Source organism: Anguilla anguilla, chromosome 5, assembly GCF_013347855.1.
Source record: "Anguilla anguilla isolate fAngAng1 chromosome 5, fAngAng1.pri, whole genome shotgun sequence".
NCBI classification, from domain to species: domain Eukaryota; kingdom Metazoa; phylum Chordata; class Actinopteri; order Anguilliformes; family Anguillidae; genus Anguilla; species Anguilla anguilla.
This window is the reverse complement of record NC_049205.1, coordinates 5,740,804-5,757,594: the sequence shown is the minus strand read 5'-3', so window position 1 is coordinate 5,757,594 and position 16,791 is coordinate 5,740,804.

Sequence of the window (16,791 nt, the reverse complement as noted above, 5' to 3'; positions counted from 1 at the left end):
GTAGCGTGCCTCCAAAGCCACTTCAGCCTGACGCTTTTAAGTCACATTTCTGTGAATCCTCTCAATGTGCTCTTTATCGAAATGGCTACAGCACTTCTTTCTCATTTCTTTCACATACACCTTTATGGTTTTTTTTTTTTTTTGTTTTGTTAAAAATGTGTGTCTTTACATTTTCGGCTTGCGTCTGCAAAGATCATCTCAACCCAGACACATCTCATTTTAACAAATAAATGAATATGGAGATTTTATTTTTCCCCAAACAAGTAATGTTTCGGCAGTACCAAGAGTTTAACTGAACCAGGAAGAAGAAGCATGCCAAAAGCCGGTTGCCATTGTGATTTAACTGGTTCTGTCTCTCTCTCAGGCAAACCCTGTTGCTTAGTTTTTGAAAAATGTTATTTTTTGCATTGAATAGGTCACACATCTGACATTTCAAACCGCTTTGGCTGTCATGATTATTTTCCATTTTATTCAGTTATGTATTTTTTTTAAAAAACCCGTCCGGCATATCCGGTCCGAGCGTGGGCGGATATGCGAGATATTTCCGTCCAATTATTCGTTTACAAATTTGTGTTTCTCGATCCGTCGGCCGCGTCTTCGGATGTGACCCCAGATCGTGCCCCCTCGTTTAATTGAGAGAGTCGAATAGAAAGCTGTCAGCAACCAAGTAACCCCGTTTTTTTTAAATTTTTTTTACCTGTCACAATCTCATTCACTCAAATTCAGTTACAAGGGCTCCTCTTCCAGCTCCCCCCGCAGTACAGCCGGCCCCTCCGGGATGGCCTGATTGATCTAATGAGCGGGAAATCCGATTGGCTGCATTGCTTCCAGGCTGGAGTGTGTGTGTGTACAGGCCTCTCGAGTATTAGGGTGCAAATACGGCACAAAAACGGGGAAAACGGCACAGAAAACAGAAAAAAGCAGAACCTTGGAGTACTCATTAAATTACATTACAGGCATTTAGCAAACGCTCTGATCCAGAACGCTCTTTTGTTACATAGCATTTGCATTACAATCCATTTATACAGCTGGATATATATTCTGAAGCAATCCAGGTTAAGTACCATGTTCAAGGGTACAACGACAGTGTACTGCCTGGGAATCGAACCTGTGACAATTAGGTTACCCAGCTCTTTACCCATTACACTACTCAATCGATCCAGAAGAAACGCGTTGTATTTGGAGGCTGTAAATATTTTGTAAATCGGTGTGTCTTTTTTTTGTTTCGCGCTGCTCTGAATCACGCAGCGTCTGCCAAAACTCCTTTTCCGAGTTCATCATATTAATTATGTGCAGTTCTATACATGCGTTGTTTCGGGGACTTTGGACTTTAATCATGTGGGAGATTTCAAAGGCTTATCTTTCAGATGGAACATTAAAATACCAAAATTAGGTCGGCAGGAAGCCCTCCGTAATGATCAAAACCGAAGCGAATTTACAGCCGTCTCGAACGTTTTCGCTATTTATTGCGTTTTTTTTTTATCGTTGGACGGAGATCAAAGCGGTTTGATTTACTCTCCCCAGTACGCGAGCCGTGTAAACAAACGGGATTTTAAGTAAAACCATATTTCTCTCTCGGCGCTTATCGTGTCGCGGTTGTCTGACCTGCGGGAAGTGGGCCCCGGTTACTTTTGCCGGTATTAGCGCTCCTCGTTGTGCTGTTTTTGGCGAGGTCTCGGTAGACCGTAACCTCCCTGTGCCTTCATTCACAGTAACAGATTAGGTGCAGTCCTCCACCGCCTCTTCTCTAACACCCTTTTAACACACCATTTCCTGCTTGGTCTCTCAGGCATTCATTCATATCTGCTGCGGTGTTGATGCTATTGTTTGGTTAGGAGAAAAAGAGGCTTCGAGTGGCGAGTGAGTCGGCCATTTTAGAACTCGGGCTATATAAAATTAGTCAAACTGAAAACACCAGAGCGGGATTATCACTGACATTTTTTGAATGCAGAAAAAAAAACACTTAGTTTTTTGCAGTGAATATAGTGGCTAGTTCGACTTTATCGTCTTATAATACAGTGTCATGTAATAATTTGTTATGAGGTTGGATCTTTTAGACGCTCAGCCACACCCAAAAACATTCAAAACAAAAAAGTGTTCAGGGAATGGAGCCCATTTGTAATGGCTGCATTTAACAGGAATGAACTGAACTGACATCGACTCTCAGCAATCTGAAGAATTCATTCAGGCATCATATTGCATAAACAATAAATAATAAAACTGTGTTACCAAACAAATAATAGCCGCTGTTGGCTTTATCAGGTCATTAATAATGAACTAACATAATAACGAGTCATTAAAATTTGATGATAATAAATTGTTTTGGTTTATGAGTGCAACTTGCAGTCTTGTAAACTCAACTCTTGTGTGGGTGTTACCGTCAGACGAAGATCGGCCATGATTTATCCGGAATTATCCGGAACAGGAAGAGAACCGGATGAGGGAGAAGGGGGAGGGGGGTGGGGGGGGGGGGAGTGACATTTGATTGACAGAGCCCTGGGGGCCACCATAATCACGAGGTTCTTCTTTTCGTTGTCCTCAATCAAGCGCCCAGGTGCCGACGCTTTGTAAACCCTGTGGAGGCCGGGGCGTTGTTCTCCATGGCAACATGGCGGCACGCCCCCCGCGCCCCCCCCCCCCCCCCCCCCGCGCCCCCCAGGTGTAGGAAATCCCTCGGTATGTTAGTGAAACAAGCCACCTTCTCTCTGCCTAATCCGCACAGTGCAGAGCGGTGAGGATTAAGCGAAGGGAAGGTGGCAGAGGTGTGCATTCAAAGGGGGGGGGGGGGGGGTGGAATACACACCTCTGCCCCCCCCCCCCCCCCCGCCCCCCGCCCCGAGACATAAGCCGGTATGAATAAAACACCTAAGATTATTCAAACATTGCTCGTTTTATACTGCCGCCTGGTTTTATCTTCTTTTTTTTTCCCCCAAAGTGTCTGTGCTGTAACATGGCTCTTAATTCAAACAGCCAGAGGCTTCTAACTAACCGATTTTATTCACACAGGGGCCAGAATGGCTTCATAAAGGTGTTATGTGTCTTAGACTACGTTAAACCACGAACGACGTCCCCATACTGATACCAGCAAATGCATATCTCTTGGAACAGTCCCTGAAAGTCAAAATTAAGAGCATTCCCTTGGATTCATAGATTTTTTTTTTGTTACTGATTAAAATATATGAATGTAAGGTAATATAATTTCGACTTTAAAAATAAAAAAAAGGAGGAAGCATCTACTGGAACCTACGTGAAAAAGAGGGTCCAGCAGCATTTATGGACAACAGAGTCATGGGTCAAAGGTTCCAGTTTCTGATAGGCAATGTTTCCCACAGACTGTATCCAGGGTCCAGCTGGACTAGGCTTTCCAGTCCTGTTTTTAGACATTTTACAAGGCTTTTGAGAGGTGATTATTTATAGGACACCAGGGAAAAGTTTGCCACATTCTTGTGGAGGAGAATAGGTCTGCTCAGTGAGGTGGTGATAAAAGCTTGCGAAGGGAAGCAGTTCTCAACTTTTGGGAGGGAGAATAACGCTTTAACCTTTCCCCAAAAGGTTTAATATTTACAGGAAGTGTTGTCAGAATCAAAGAAGAGGTCATTCTTCTCAAATGACCCTTCTCAAATCAATGTCTCGGATTCAAGAGTGGAATATGATTGTGGTTAGACTAAATTTGTTACATTGTACTGAATCTCCCCCCCCCCCCCCCGCCATTTGATCATATGTATCTTGGAACTCTGCAAAGATAGATAGTATATGTACTATGATATGATTAAGCTTTTCCAACATAGATTAGAATTTTTATTTTTTTCTGTTTACCACAGTGCAATTTTCTGTTGTGCCAATATAGAACCTATTGTTCAGCTCAAAGTGCATGCTTTCCTTGCGTTTCTTTTCTCTTTCTCTTTTCTTACCTAAGTAATGGGACTTTTTGTCATCGTCCCTGAGGGAAAATCACTTAATATCTAATCGCTGGAGGGCTAAAAAAAAAAAAAAAAAAAAAGCATGGGGCGCTCATTACTGGGTTCCAGCGGCTGTTCCATAAACACAGTTTAACCCTTTAATGTGCACAATCACAAATATGCCATTAGAATGTTCTTAACCGAGCATTCTAATGGTGATGTAACAGTCACTACTGGCGACTGAAAGCAGTGGGGTTCTAGAACACTGACTTAGAATTTGTGAAAACGTACTCTTCAAAGAGTTAATACGGGCAGCAAGTGGGAGTCTCTGATCCCACCCATGGGTGTGGCCAGTGGAGTGTTTGGAAGGGGGGGGGGGCGGGAGGGGGCGGGGGGGTACTTGGTGGCCAGTAGCGCCGTTAGCAGCATTAGCAACATCAGCGTCCATTAGCTGCGTTACTGCCATTAGCAGTGTTAGTGGCGTTAGCGCCCGCTAGCGGCGTTAGCACAGTGGAGCTAGCGCAGGGTCTTACCTCTCGCTGTTCCCGCCGGCTCTTACTCACACAGTCTTGGAGCAGCGGGTCTGCCCTCTGCTCTGGATCTTATCCAGATATTAAAACGCGTGCCTGTTCAAATATTAACGTTCTCAAACTGAAGCCAGCAGGGGCTTCATTAGCTGAGAGGCGGCTAGGGTATGCTTTTCAGCCAGGGAACCGTTTTCACAATTTTTACATTTTATTTTTTATTTTTCCCGCCCTCACTTAACATTATGTGGCCCTAGAAAAGGCAGTGTGTTCACACTGCGAGACCAGATGTCAGGAGAGTTTAAACACACAATGCACGTACACCCTGTCACTCAGAATTTGCTCTAGTTAAAAACAGTTTAGTAATTACAAAGGCTGTTTTCAGCCTGATTTGACTGCTGTCTCAACATTCATGGACTTATGAAGCCGTAATGTGTTCTCCCAATTCTGTTTAGAATAAAACCTACTTGTTAGATGGGAAACACTTTAATTGATCACTTTGAAATAAGGCTGGCATAAGACTATCATAACACTGTCATACACATGACACAACAGCTGTCACGAGATGGCATAACAGATGACGTCAGTTTATGTCAAATTACATACAAACAAAACTGTCATCACTTTTTTTTGTAAATGTCATGATGGTAACATCCGTCATAACATTTACCCATAGAAGTATGACAGCTTCATGCCATCTGACATAAACATGTTTATGACATGTCATAACACGTCAGCCATATGTCAACGGGTTCAAGTGTTATCGTTAGATATTGTATTGTGTCATTGTGACTCACTTGTCAAGTCAAGTAGAACTTTATTATGTTATTGTACGGACAAATGCGTGCATGGTACAGGTGCTTCCCAACGCCCTGTGGTATTTCAGTGAGATGGAAAGTTCGTCCGATTCTCCAACCTACCATCGTCACATCGTTAATACTGGTAACACAACACTGGAAATATGAAGCTTTTTTAAACAATAATCCTCAGAAAATCTCGGCACAATGTGTAGTTTTTGTGTATCCTCTATCCACTGAAGTCCACCAGTAAAACGTAAACGTAAAACATTTTAACAACACCGAAATGGTGAGTCACAGGTTTCTGCATGCCAGTAATGTATTCTTAAAAGTACATTAATTAATTAAAATCTCATTAAAAATTGAACAAGCAAACTATTATGTGCTGAGAGATCCCATTTAAGTATTCCGGTCCTAATTTGTATTTATGCTATGCAGAGTTATCGTATAAATTGCAATGTAAATCTGCGGGCTGGGACAATGGGAGGAAGGCCTCCGCTCTAATTATGTAGAGGAATTTACTGTTGTTTTAATCGCGGTGTGTTTACCGGTGATTAAACCATCACGTTGCCCTGGGAGACAAACATTCCAGGTTGCCAGGCGATGGCTGTGAGGGTGACTGAAGCCTTCAGCTTGCCGTTGCGTTCCTCCTCCCCCTGTTTTCTCACTCGTTTTTTTTTTTACATCTTCTCTTTAAAAGAAGAAAATGTACACTCTTTTTTTCACTGTTTAATGCAGGGGTTCTAAGTCTTGGTGCAGGCGTTTGTTCCAGCCAAGCAGGTACACACCTGATTCTGCTAACCAACCACTAGCGTCTTTGCTAAGGACCTTGATTAGTAGAATCAGGTTTGTCACTGCTTGCTTGAAACAAATGCCTGCACCCACACCAGACCTTTCTGGCTACGATTGAGAACTCTTGGTGTAATATAAAGCGGCATTTAGCATTGCTGTATGCATTTTAATGAACGAGCCATAGGAAATGTTTTGTCGTTGAGTTGTGAGAGCTTGCGGAAAGTTCGGAAACATTTCGCCTGAACGGAGACGTTCAGACTTCAGGTCCCAGGAAGCCCCTGTGTTTTCTGGGTTTCGTTCCAAGATTAACGGCAGCGTCTGAATCCTAATGAGCCATTAATTGTTCTTAATTAGACACTTATAATGTCTATTGAAGTATTTTCCCTCTTGAGGCCCCGTCATGTCATAACGAAACTCTTTGAGTCATGAATTAAACGCCTCGCGTTCCCGTCCCTGGGTGTTTAAATCAGTCACATCAGCTAACGCTTTCATTTAAATGTGCTATGCGGCAAATGGTTCCTTTTCAAAAAAAAAAAGAAAAAGTTTGCATTGTTGAAGGGATTCAATTATAGAATGCTAATCAGCTGGGCCCTGATTTCTGGGGTCGCAAAGTAATCCTTCCCAACTTCGGCTCGTTATCGAGTTCCGTGTAAAAATTAGGCGATTTAAGGGGTTACATCAACATGGATGTGTCTGTTACTCCACACACAGAGGTCTCTTTCAATAATATGATCTTAGCCTGATTAAGGCATTACTCTGACTTTGGAAGTTGTCATGTGAATGCCTTTATCTGGTTATCTTAATCTCTGGGTAAGGTCATAACCTAAGACCAGACGGAATGAACCGGATGTTGTTTGTACAGTTCGAACTCAACCCGACGTGGCGAACAGCGACACACAGTGCGGTGTGAGGAGTGCCATTGCGGTTATTAATGAAAGCAATCATTTTTGGACAGATGAAAAAACTCTCTTCATGCTTAATCAAATTCCGAGTGAGCGCTATCACGTCAGCTCCGTAGACCGTGCGCCGATTATTAAAAGAATCCATCAGGATGCACCTTATCCCGCACCATGTAAATGCTTAATCAGAACATTGCCTAAAGCTAATTACGCTCAATAATTTTGGTGTTGGCGTGCATGTAAATGGGGCCATTTTCACAAAATAGCGAAATACCACTTTGCTATTTATGGTATTTTTAAGAGATTCAGAAGCAGAATATCCGCTCTTTTTTCAGATCTTCCTCATCCTTAGACTCCCATTTGCTTTGGAATCGGGACTTGTGCAGCCTAATCCAATCTGAAAATATAAATATATATGGTGGAGAGCCATCATTGTTGGGCCAAAATACATTTCTCAGAGCAAGAATATGGATGAATTAAATTCATAACGTTCATTTTTAAATACCCTTTAACTTCACTGGTTCGGCCTAATTTATCCACCTCGCCCTTTTCATCTAGAGATGAACGGCAAAAGCGTACAGGTGAGACCAGGTCAGCCAATCTGAAGATACTTCTGTAAGTGGTACTCAGCAGGTGGTAGAAATACGATCTGTGCCCTGTGGTTTCAGTTGAGTAAAAAAAAAAGGCATCAAACCTGGCTGAAAAGAAAAAATATTTTAAGTAAGACACATTGTCATGGTAACTGCTGTTGAGGACGTATGGTCTTCAGAAACTTCTGAGCGGGGAAATAAGTCTGCCAGTGGATGTACTGTACTTTTGCAATTTACAGATGAATAACCTCCCAAATAAATGTGCCGTTTATGTTTTATACACAAACCGATATTACTTTTTCACATAAGGGCTGGCGAGTTAATTTCACACCTGTCTTAGCTTAGCCAGAATCTGCCCTGTTCAAATCCTGTAGAAAGAGCCTGTGTGTTTTGTCAGAAATGGTCAGTGAGAGGTCTCTCTATGACAAAGAAAATCTGTCGTGTTTTATTTTAATTAATATTTTTGAAGGGAAGCGGGCAGTCCTTCCTCCTGTCGTATTTATTTAACTTTTTTCGGACGGTTAGAGAACAGCAAAGGTAATGAAGAAGTGCCCTCAGCTCAGAAGGTGGGCCATGGGGTAGGGGGGTGGGGGTCAGGCGGCAGGGGGCAGGCGGCAGGGGCAGGGAGGGCGAGGTGTGTGTATGAATTGAACTTGCCACCCTGCAGACGGCACCTCACATTTTTGCCGTCGATCTCGTTTAAGGCGCCTATGTTTTTGCCTTTCCCCCCCCCCCCCCCCCAACACATCTGTTGCACCACACCGGAGGAACACTCTGCTACCTTACAGCTCACGCGCTAACCTGTGGATCGGCGGGGCGCGACCGCTCCGCGCGAAGCTAACGCGACAGGGCGACCCGACTTCTTCCCGCGGCGCGGCTTGCCGCTCCGCTCCTCCGCTGCCAGGCCCCGCCCTTCCCCTGCTTTTTTAAAAAACTCTTCCCCGATGCGTGCCAGCTGTCGATATTTCCATTCTTTTCTTCCTTTCTTTCTTTTCTTTTCTTTTCTTTTCTTTCTTTCAGAATTTTCCACAGCGAGTGAGTTGTGCTGTTTGTCTGCGCGCGCTCCTGAGTGGCCCCAGACGCCGCCGGAGGAGCTGGTCGCCGCGGCGTTCCTCCCGCGTCGGCGGCGGTAATTTGCGAGTCTTTGTTCTCGTCTGAATTCTCCCTCCGCTCGGCGAGCGCAGGCAGCTGGGCCGAATGTAATTATTATCGGCGCGCCTAAACAACTTTGTTTTGGTTATTGTTTACAGAGCTGGGGAAGCAGGAATGTGACAGATCGCTGTTCTGTGACCAGGGAGAGGCGCAGCAAAAATGAGGAATGTATTAGTAAAGATGACACGAGGCAAGTCTAAGGAATAAAAAATGGCTTATTTTCCTCTCATTATGCTAAAACGAACAAATGCTAATGTGTAATGAAGACATGTTGCTCCTCTCAGTTCAGTCCAGATCGCATAATGGCTTAACTACTGCACTCATTTTCTTCTTCCTTGGAATCTGAGTCACTTGCTCCATCGAATCACTTGACTTTCTTGATCTGGTAAATGCCTTAGTTATCTCCTTTTTTCCTCAGTCTTATTTGTAGCTCACCTTCTCATTTTTCCTCCTCGTGGAAGCCTATGTCTGCAGCTTCGTTTCCGTTCCCGTTGGTAACCGTGACTCCGAGAGGGAAAGAGGGACAGCGGTGTAGTGCAATGGGTAAGGAACTGGGCTTGTAACCTGAAGGTCATGAGTTCGATTCCCCAGTTGGACACTGCCGTTGTACCTTTGAGCAAGGTACTTAACCTGCATTGCTTCAGTATATACCCAGCTGTATATACTGTATATAATGTAAATTCTATGTAAAAAAAAATTTTTTTTTAAAAGTTGTGTAATTCGCTCTGGATGTAGTGCAATGAAACGGCTCATTTAGCTGCAGTCAGGTGGCCCTGCTCCCGCCCACACCCTGGGAGGACTGCAGCACCACGGACAGCGGCAGGCACGCCTGAGGCCGATTAGCAATCGTCTGGAGTGCTGCTCGCTGCTGCGGTGAAGGCTTTACTCCCCGAGCGGTCCTTCACAGACAAAAGCCGCTGTGCATTCCGCCCGTCTCCGGCCCCCCGGCCAGCCTTCAGGACGTGATGTAAGCCTGTCGTGTCTACAGCTCCTTTTGTTTCCCTTTTCGTTGTTTTGTCAGACTCTCTTCTGGAGGGGAAAAACATGGCTCTTGTCTAGGCCGTCACCCCTTTTCCCCCCTCTTTTTTCCCTCTCCTATTTTTCTGTTTTTCTCTCGTACAGCTTTCTGACTGCTTCAAGCCAGCACAAAAGCAGATTCGGTAAACAACAGGATGAAAAAATAAAAAATACCACCGCAATATTTCCTGGTGGCTTCCATGGAAGGTGGAACATGTGAAAATGTTCTGGAGACGTTTGAAACGAGCTTTAAAATGGCCGCTGCCGCTGCTTCTCCGCAGAGCTGATTTAAAGCCGTTTCGCGCCAGCGAAGGCCAGTCCCTGATTTATCAGGCCCTTAATTTCACCAAGCCACTATTTTTTTTTTTAAAAAAAGAAGAAAAGTTTTTTCATATCCCTAACACGTCTGAGATACAATATCCAGGAGGATTTGCGGTTCTCTTTCTGTGTGATTATACCACACGCATTTGAAGGGCGCAGAACGTGCTCAGAAATACTATGGGATGGCGGCCACGGCTTGTTCTGTGTGTGAGAGCCTTTCCCCATCAGTGACTCGGAGAGGAGCGGGTATTTGAGCTGGGTCATCCTTAACGCCGCGGTGGGGCTGAGTTTCAGAGAAGCGCGATAAAGGGGAAATGTCTTTCCGAGCCGGTCGCTGTGAAAGGTCTACGTGTATGGGGTCATCCAGGGCCACGGTCACGGACGGCTCTCGAAATTCAAGCATAAAATGTTTTGCATTTTTTGAGAGACATTTTAATTGTGCGGTATTCAGAGGGCATGAATAGCTCGTTCGATGGTATTGTTCTTGTGGCGGTTCCTGTCTCTGCTCGACCCCCCCCCCCCCCCAGAAATCCACCAAAACACTCTCTGATGTCTCCACTCCTGCTGTGACCCACCGTGTTTGCTAAATAGTTTGTGTAGCGGAAACAGCTTGTCATTCGCGAGGCAGAGTTTGACTGAACCACCTTATTTGGGCATGATGGCGGTTTGTGCTGCTGTGATCTGTTTGAGTTTACTGCACAGATGCAGAGTTACTGCACAGATGCAAACACAAACACTAACCGCCAATTAATCAAACCGAAAAATGAACTGTTGAATCAAACTGAAAAATGAACTTCTACTTCTACAGAACTATCTATTAACCATAAATGGTCCAGGCTGCTAGTGTTTGTCCCTCCTCTTGCTCTTGCTATTTTTTTTTCAGAGAGTGACAAATCTCTTAATGTGTGAGCTTATGACAAAGTCCTTTATCTCTGGCTGTGACATTTAGGGCCTGATGAACCTCTCTAATCCAATAAAGCTGCGTGTTTATAATTAGTGTTGACTGGTTACTCCGGTTACAGACGTATTGTTTCAGACGACCCATTTTTTTCTCGTTTTTTATGTGAAGTGTTTACACTGTGCCAATGAAGGTTCAGTGCAATATAAACATTGTTATATAGTTCTATGAAATTTGTTCGCTTCATGCATAATTACGTCTAAAAAACGTATGTTTAATAAATTAATAAATGCAATGCATGATAATTTAATGATAAGGTCATGAATACAAGTGTGATAATCTGTAATAAGATATTGCCTCATGCTCAGCAATGTGTATTTATTCAGGAGAATAAAAGCACCACCTGTTATCTGGGTCAGGTGTTATTTGAACAGTAATGCGATGGATTTGTCGGTTAAATATGGAATTAAAATGTTGTTTTGAACTGGATCTGTCATACTCTATATTAGAATACTTTGTGTGTACAACTGAACTTCGCCACAATAAAGATACTTCACCACAGTAAAGATATGCAGGAAACGCATTTCCAGGTCTCTTACAACACTTCCTGTACACACCAGTCCATGAAATTCACAACGGAGCTCCTGCTTTATTTATCTAGTTGTCTGAAAGCAGTCATAAAACCAGGCTGTCAGCTTGAGTAAAAATGAAAATGATTTGCCATTGTCAGAGTCTGCTCTGGTTGTTTTCGAGGTATAATATTACCCAGCTTGATCTATGTACACAAAAAAACCTTTCCAGCACTTAGAGGCTGACAGATCCCATCATCAATCAGTTGGTGTTGCCACCAACGCGTTTCCTCCACTTAGCGATTGTGGCAGCCCTGCAGGATACAGGTGGCAAATTAATTAGTCATTTTTAACAATTTACTTTCAATAATTCAGTTTTGTCCTCCCGCCCAGGATTGATGTTCCTGTCCCCCCTCTGATCGCTACGGCGCAACGCCGTCTCTCAAAAGAAGGACCAGAACAAGGACGCGCGTTCCGTTTCCTGTGAAATGCAGTAAATTAAGCAATTATTCATCCCCCCCCCACCCTCCCATCTAGGCTGGTGGAGATTTATCACAGGGTGGGGTGGGGGGGGGGGGCACGGATACTAAGCCAAGTGCTGAGAATTTGAAGTAATGCACCTCCTGAGACTTGAGGCCGACGGTGCATTTAAAAACGAGGGTTCAGACCCAAAAAGGTACCGTGTCGCGCCGGTGTGACAGCAGAGGTGTCCATGTATGTACCTGAGCAAAGTCCCTGTACCTGAGCAAAATGCACTCGCTTAGCAGAGAATACGATTTGGGCATGCTCTGCAGGGCTCCAGAACTGTGAATACTCGGGTATGCAGGTGGAAACTTTGTTTTCTGTTTTCTGTGTGATGTATAGTGGCTTTTGGAAACAGTGAGTGAGAGTGAGAGTGAGAGTGAGTGATAGAGAGTGAGTGAGTGAGTGTTTTTTCTTATTTGTTTTGTTGAACTTGAGGACTGGCTTATGTACCTACTTAGTATTTGGATGAGGATGAGGAGCTGATTATGGCTGGAATCTGCATATGGGGTTTCACTACATGTTTGCTTTGTGACTGTTTGGCTGCACTGGGAACCAGCTTAGGTCTGGCCAGTTTACAGCACTACAGGTTGGCTTCCAGTGGGAGCCAGTGTTTGTTGTTTTTTTCTTTTCTTTTGAAAACCATAAACCACTTCCTGTGCCAGTTGAAATATAAAAAGCACTTTTTATTTAGGGCATATTTCCTTGTTTCTGGTTGTCATCTTATTGCACGACCCATTGCCACAGCTCTGGGCCTGTCAGAGGGGGTTATAGAGAAATGGATGACTGTTGAGAAAGCAGTGGGTCCAGTTGCCTCTTAGATATCCTGCACTTTTGCTCTTCTGAGGCTGAGATTTTGAAAAGTTTTATGAATAACATGAGTGCATATATTCACATTCGCCTCAGAAGAGGCAGTGGCAAGACGACATTAGAATGCAAGGCCCTTGTACGGTTTAATCAACCACACACTGTGGATATGCTTTCCTCACAAAGACAAAACTGTACGAACTTAAACGAATTAATGCAAAGCTAGGCTAGGAGGGGGAAAAAAAAAAAAAAATTATATCAACTTTTCAATTTTCCTAAGTCATTGTCAGTCTGAAAGGCCCTGGCAACAGAATTACAAGCGGCGACGATATTGCGTTTGGAGCCGTGTGAGAAATGTCCGCCTTCGTGCTTTAAATTCAATCGGAGCCCAGCTTCTCTTTCGTGCCGACCCGCTTGGTTGCACAAAAACAAACCCCCCCCCTAGTCCTCTCACGACGGCGGCCTGCTGGAGCACGGGAAGGCCCGGAGCTCTTCGTCCGGCTCCTCCGACGCCTCGCTTCGCAGCTCACATTTTTTTAGCCCGCGGTCTCGTAAAATTATCTCCCGAGCTCTGGGCACGCAAAACATCGCGTTTTTATTTATTCCCGTTGTAATTTCATTTATCTTTTTACGGTTATCCTGCCCGAACTGCATGGATTCGTTCATTGTTTTTATTTTAGCGCTGGCGAAAAAAAAAAAGTTTTCGTTTGTATTCATAGACATAGTTTGAGCGCATTTTGACGATCCATTGATTTGTTTGACTGTGTGTGTGTGTGTGTGAGGTAAAGACATAAACTCCTTTTTTTGTGTAAGTTGTGGTAAAAGCATTAATGTTGGTTGAATCCAAAATGCACTGTTGTGAACAGTTGTAGCATGCCATCTCTGAACCAAAGCCGTGTACGTTAGAGTGATTAGCTATGCTTGGAAGTCTTAAGCAACACTTTTCTTTTTTTTCAAAAATCTGTTTACGCTAGGCGTGTTCATATTGTTATTGGGGTCTTATATTTGTAATTGTAAACAAATGTGACGCAAGACTGATGCTGATCTGAATGGTAGTGAACTGAAGCACAACATGCTCCGTTTCGGATGTTCTCTTTGGGATATTGTGTCACGTGTTCCGCCAGATCTTTGCATGAAATTAACTTCCATTAATCTCGCCAGAAAAATGAATCTCAGGACGTTATCTCAGTTTCACATATGGCACGGGTGTGATAAGACGGAAACGACACGCCCCCCAGCTACACACCCCTCTTAGGACAACCCCCCCCCCCCCTTTTCATGTTTACTCATGAAGGTTTGCTTGGAGAAGCAGTTTCCAGAGGGGGGGATATGGAAAGACAAATCCCAAATAAATCTGAAGGATCTAATTGGCAACCTGAGGCTGTTCTTAAAAACACCACCGCTCCATCTTCAACTGCCGCTAGTTGTTAATGACGTGATGAAACCTTAACTGGATGTTCCCATGTATGTGAACTGAATCTTGGGATAAAATCCACATGCGCACAATAGTTCAGTGCCCAACTAGCTGATAATGTGTTTAAAACATTGAATTTAGACTGTGGATGCTTGTGTTCTGGTGATTCAGTTGGGTCACAATCGCACCCTGCAAATGCTTAAATGCTATAATAATATAATATAATGTAATATAATGTGATCTGTACCCATTCATAATGTTGCAGGGTAGCTGTTGTTTGGGGATGGTTAAAAAAAACGGAAAGAAATGTATGTATAGAAATGCACTGACACTGATATTCAACATGCCCTAATACAGTAATACTGGCCTGGCTGCGCTGTGTGGTGAAACGTTACGGTAACGTTCCAGTAACGTTTGATCCAGTCTGCGCGTCTCCTGCGGATCTCAGTCATGGGGTCCCAGATGGAGCTGAGTAAACTGGACCCCCCCCCCCCCCCCCGCGCCCCCCCAAACCCCCCCCCCCCCCCCCCCCCCCCCCCCCCCCGCCTCCGCTCTCGCCACCTGTGCGTGAATCGATGCGTTTCCGGGCTGTCGCGTGGACCTCCGTTCCTGTGCAGCTCCGTGTGAACACAGGGCTAAACGCAGTGGGCCCAAACGCACAGTGCTACAGTATACGCCGCGCAGTCTGCTACTTCCTGCCGGTCCACGCCCGCTCTGCGTCATTGGACGCAACCCAGGGGATTAATAACGTACCCCCCCCCACAGGCCTGGATTCAGTCAACACCTGCCCCTCTTCTTCCACTTTCAAACGGATGAAAGGGTTACTTTTTTTTCCCCAGGGCTTTTATTTTCGTTATTCTGCATCTCGTCCTGGGTAACGTGCTCCTGGGGCACCGCTGCGTCCGGCTGCTTTTAGACGAACCCGCCTCGCCCCCGCTCCTTTAAGCCTGCGCTTCCCGCGGGTTTTCCATTGTCGCCGCGGTATTGTTATGAGACGCTGCGGGACGCCCGCAGGAGGAGAGCGCTATTTAAGACCGCGTCGCGTTCCCCTCCCGTGCCGTGGCATTGAATCGTAAAAGGTCACCGAGGCTTTCAGTCGCCTCGTCCGCCGAGACGCCGCCGCGGACAGCCCTCGGCCTCCGTAGCGCCCGCCCGCACACCTGATTTCAGCCTCTGAGCGAGAGTGGGTATCGGAGACAAACGTCTCCACGGCGACCGGCGCCGTCGCGTTCCGACCGCCAAAAAAAAAAAAAACAGGCCCGTCAGGGTTCCGGAATCTCAGCGCGAACCCCCTCGGCCTCGATCGTCCGCTGGTGCCGAACTCCCCGCGGTGATTGCCGTCCAATCAAAGACCGCGAGCGTTAAGGACGGACCAGAACCGCTCTCCCGAAATCCAGTTATGGCGAGCTAATGCCTCCCGTCTCCCGAGCCCGTGGCGGCGGCGGCGGTGAACGGTTTCACGGTGACAGGAACAGACGGGTGTTTACGGAAGGCCCGCCGGCGGCAGACACAAACACGGCGGTAATTACGGGGGCCGCGCCGCTCGGCGGGAGCCCCGCGCTGTAAATTAATAGGCTCTTTACGAGCGCCTCCTCCGCGCCAGCCGCTCTTCCGTCCTAATCGTGCGCCTCTCGTGCACCTGGAGCCCCCCGTCCTGCCGTGGGCGGGGGGGGCAGTTGTGTGTAATTGCGACGGGGCTGCTGTAAACGCCGTGCTCTGTTGCGTAGATCCGTCTGTCAGGTGAGACGGTAAACCCGGGTTCTGATTCGCTGCGGTCATTAAAGGTCCCTGGGGGGTGGGGGGGGGGGTTTATTGCAGAGTATAGGGGGGTGTTAACCCCCCAGCACCTTGGACAAATGCCAGCATGGCTCTGAAAACCAAAGCCATCTTCTAACTGGTTTGATTACCAGCCCCCACCCCCGCCTTCCCACCTCAGCTGATATGTGCGGAACATTCCGGTATAACATGGCTGTCATGTCTCCCCCAGGCAGGGGCTACACATCCATGATTGTTTAGGTGAGCTTCCCCCCCCTTCTCAGTGACGTAAATGGCGATTTTGAGATGGCAGGCACTAAATGATTACAATCCGTTCTTCTTCTTCTTTGTCATTTTTTCCTTCTTCGTTTTCCTTGCCTTCATCTTCGCTGGATTGTGATTATTATTATTTTGTGTTCCGCTGAGTCTAGTGTCGAGCTAATGTTAAAATGGCTCCTGTATTGCGTAAGTAGCAGCGGATGCTTTGCCCAGATTTCACCTGCTGCACCGTGGCACAGTGACTTCCATTAGAGCTACATGCACTCCCTGTGGTTATACTCCACATGTCCTATGTGCTCTCTGTCCTGTCCATTGTATGTCCTGTGCCATGTGTCCTATGTGATGTGTCCTATAAGATTGGTATTAACAGACACGGGTGAATCTCCTCCCAGCATGGACCGTTTTTTGCTGCGTCGTTTTGTCTGTTTAAGACCCCCGCCCCCCCCCCCCCATAAGAAGCGTCCTTGCGTGTGCCGAGCTTTGATGTACCCAGACTGGGGTTCGAAGCTCCTTCAGGACGCCTCGCGGTAAAAGGTGATTATCTCCGAAAAGCACA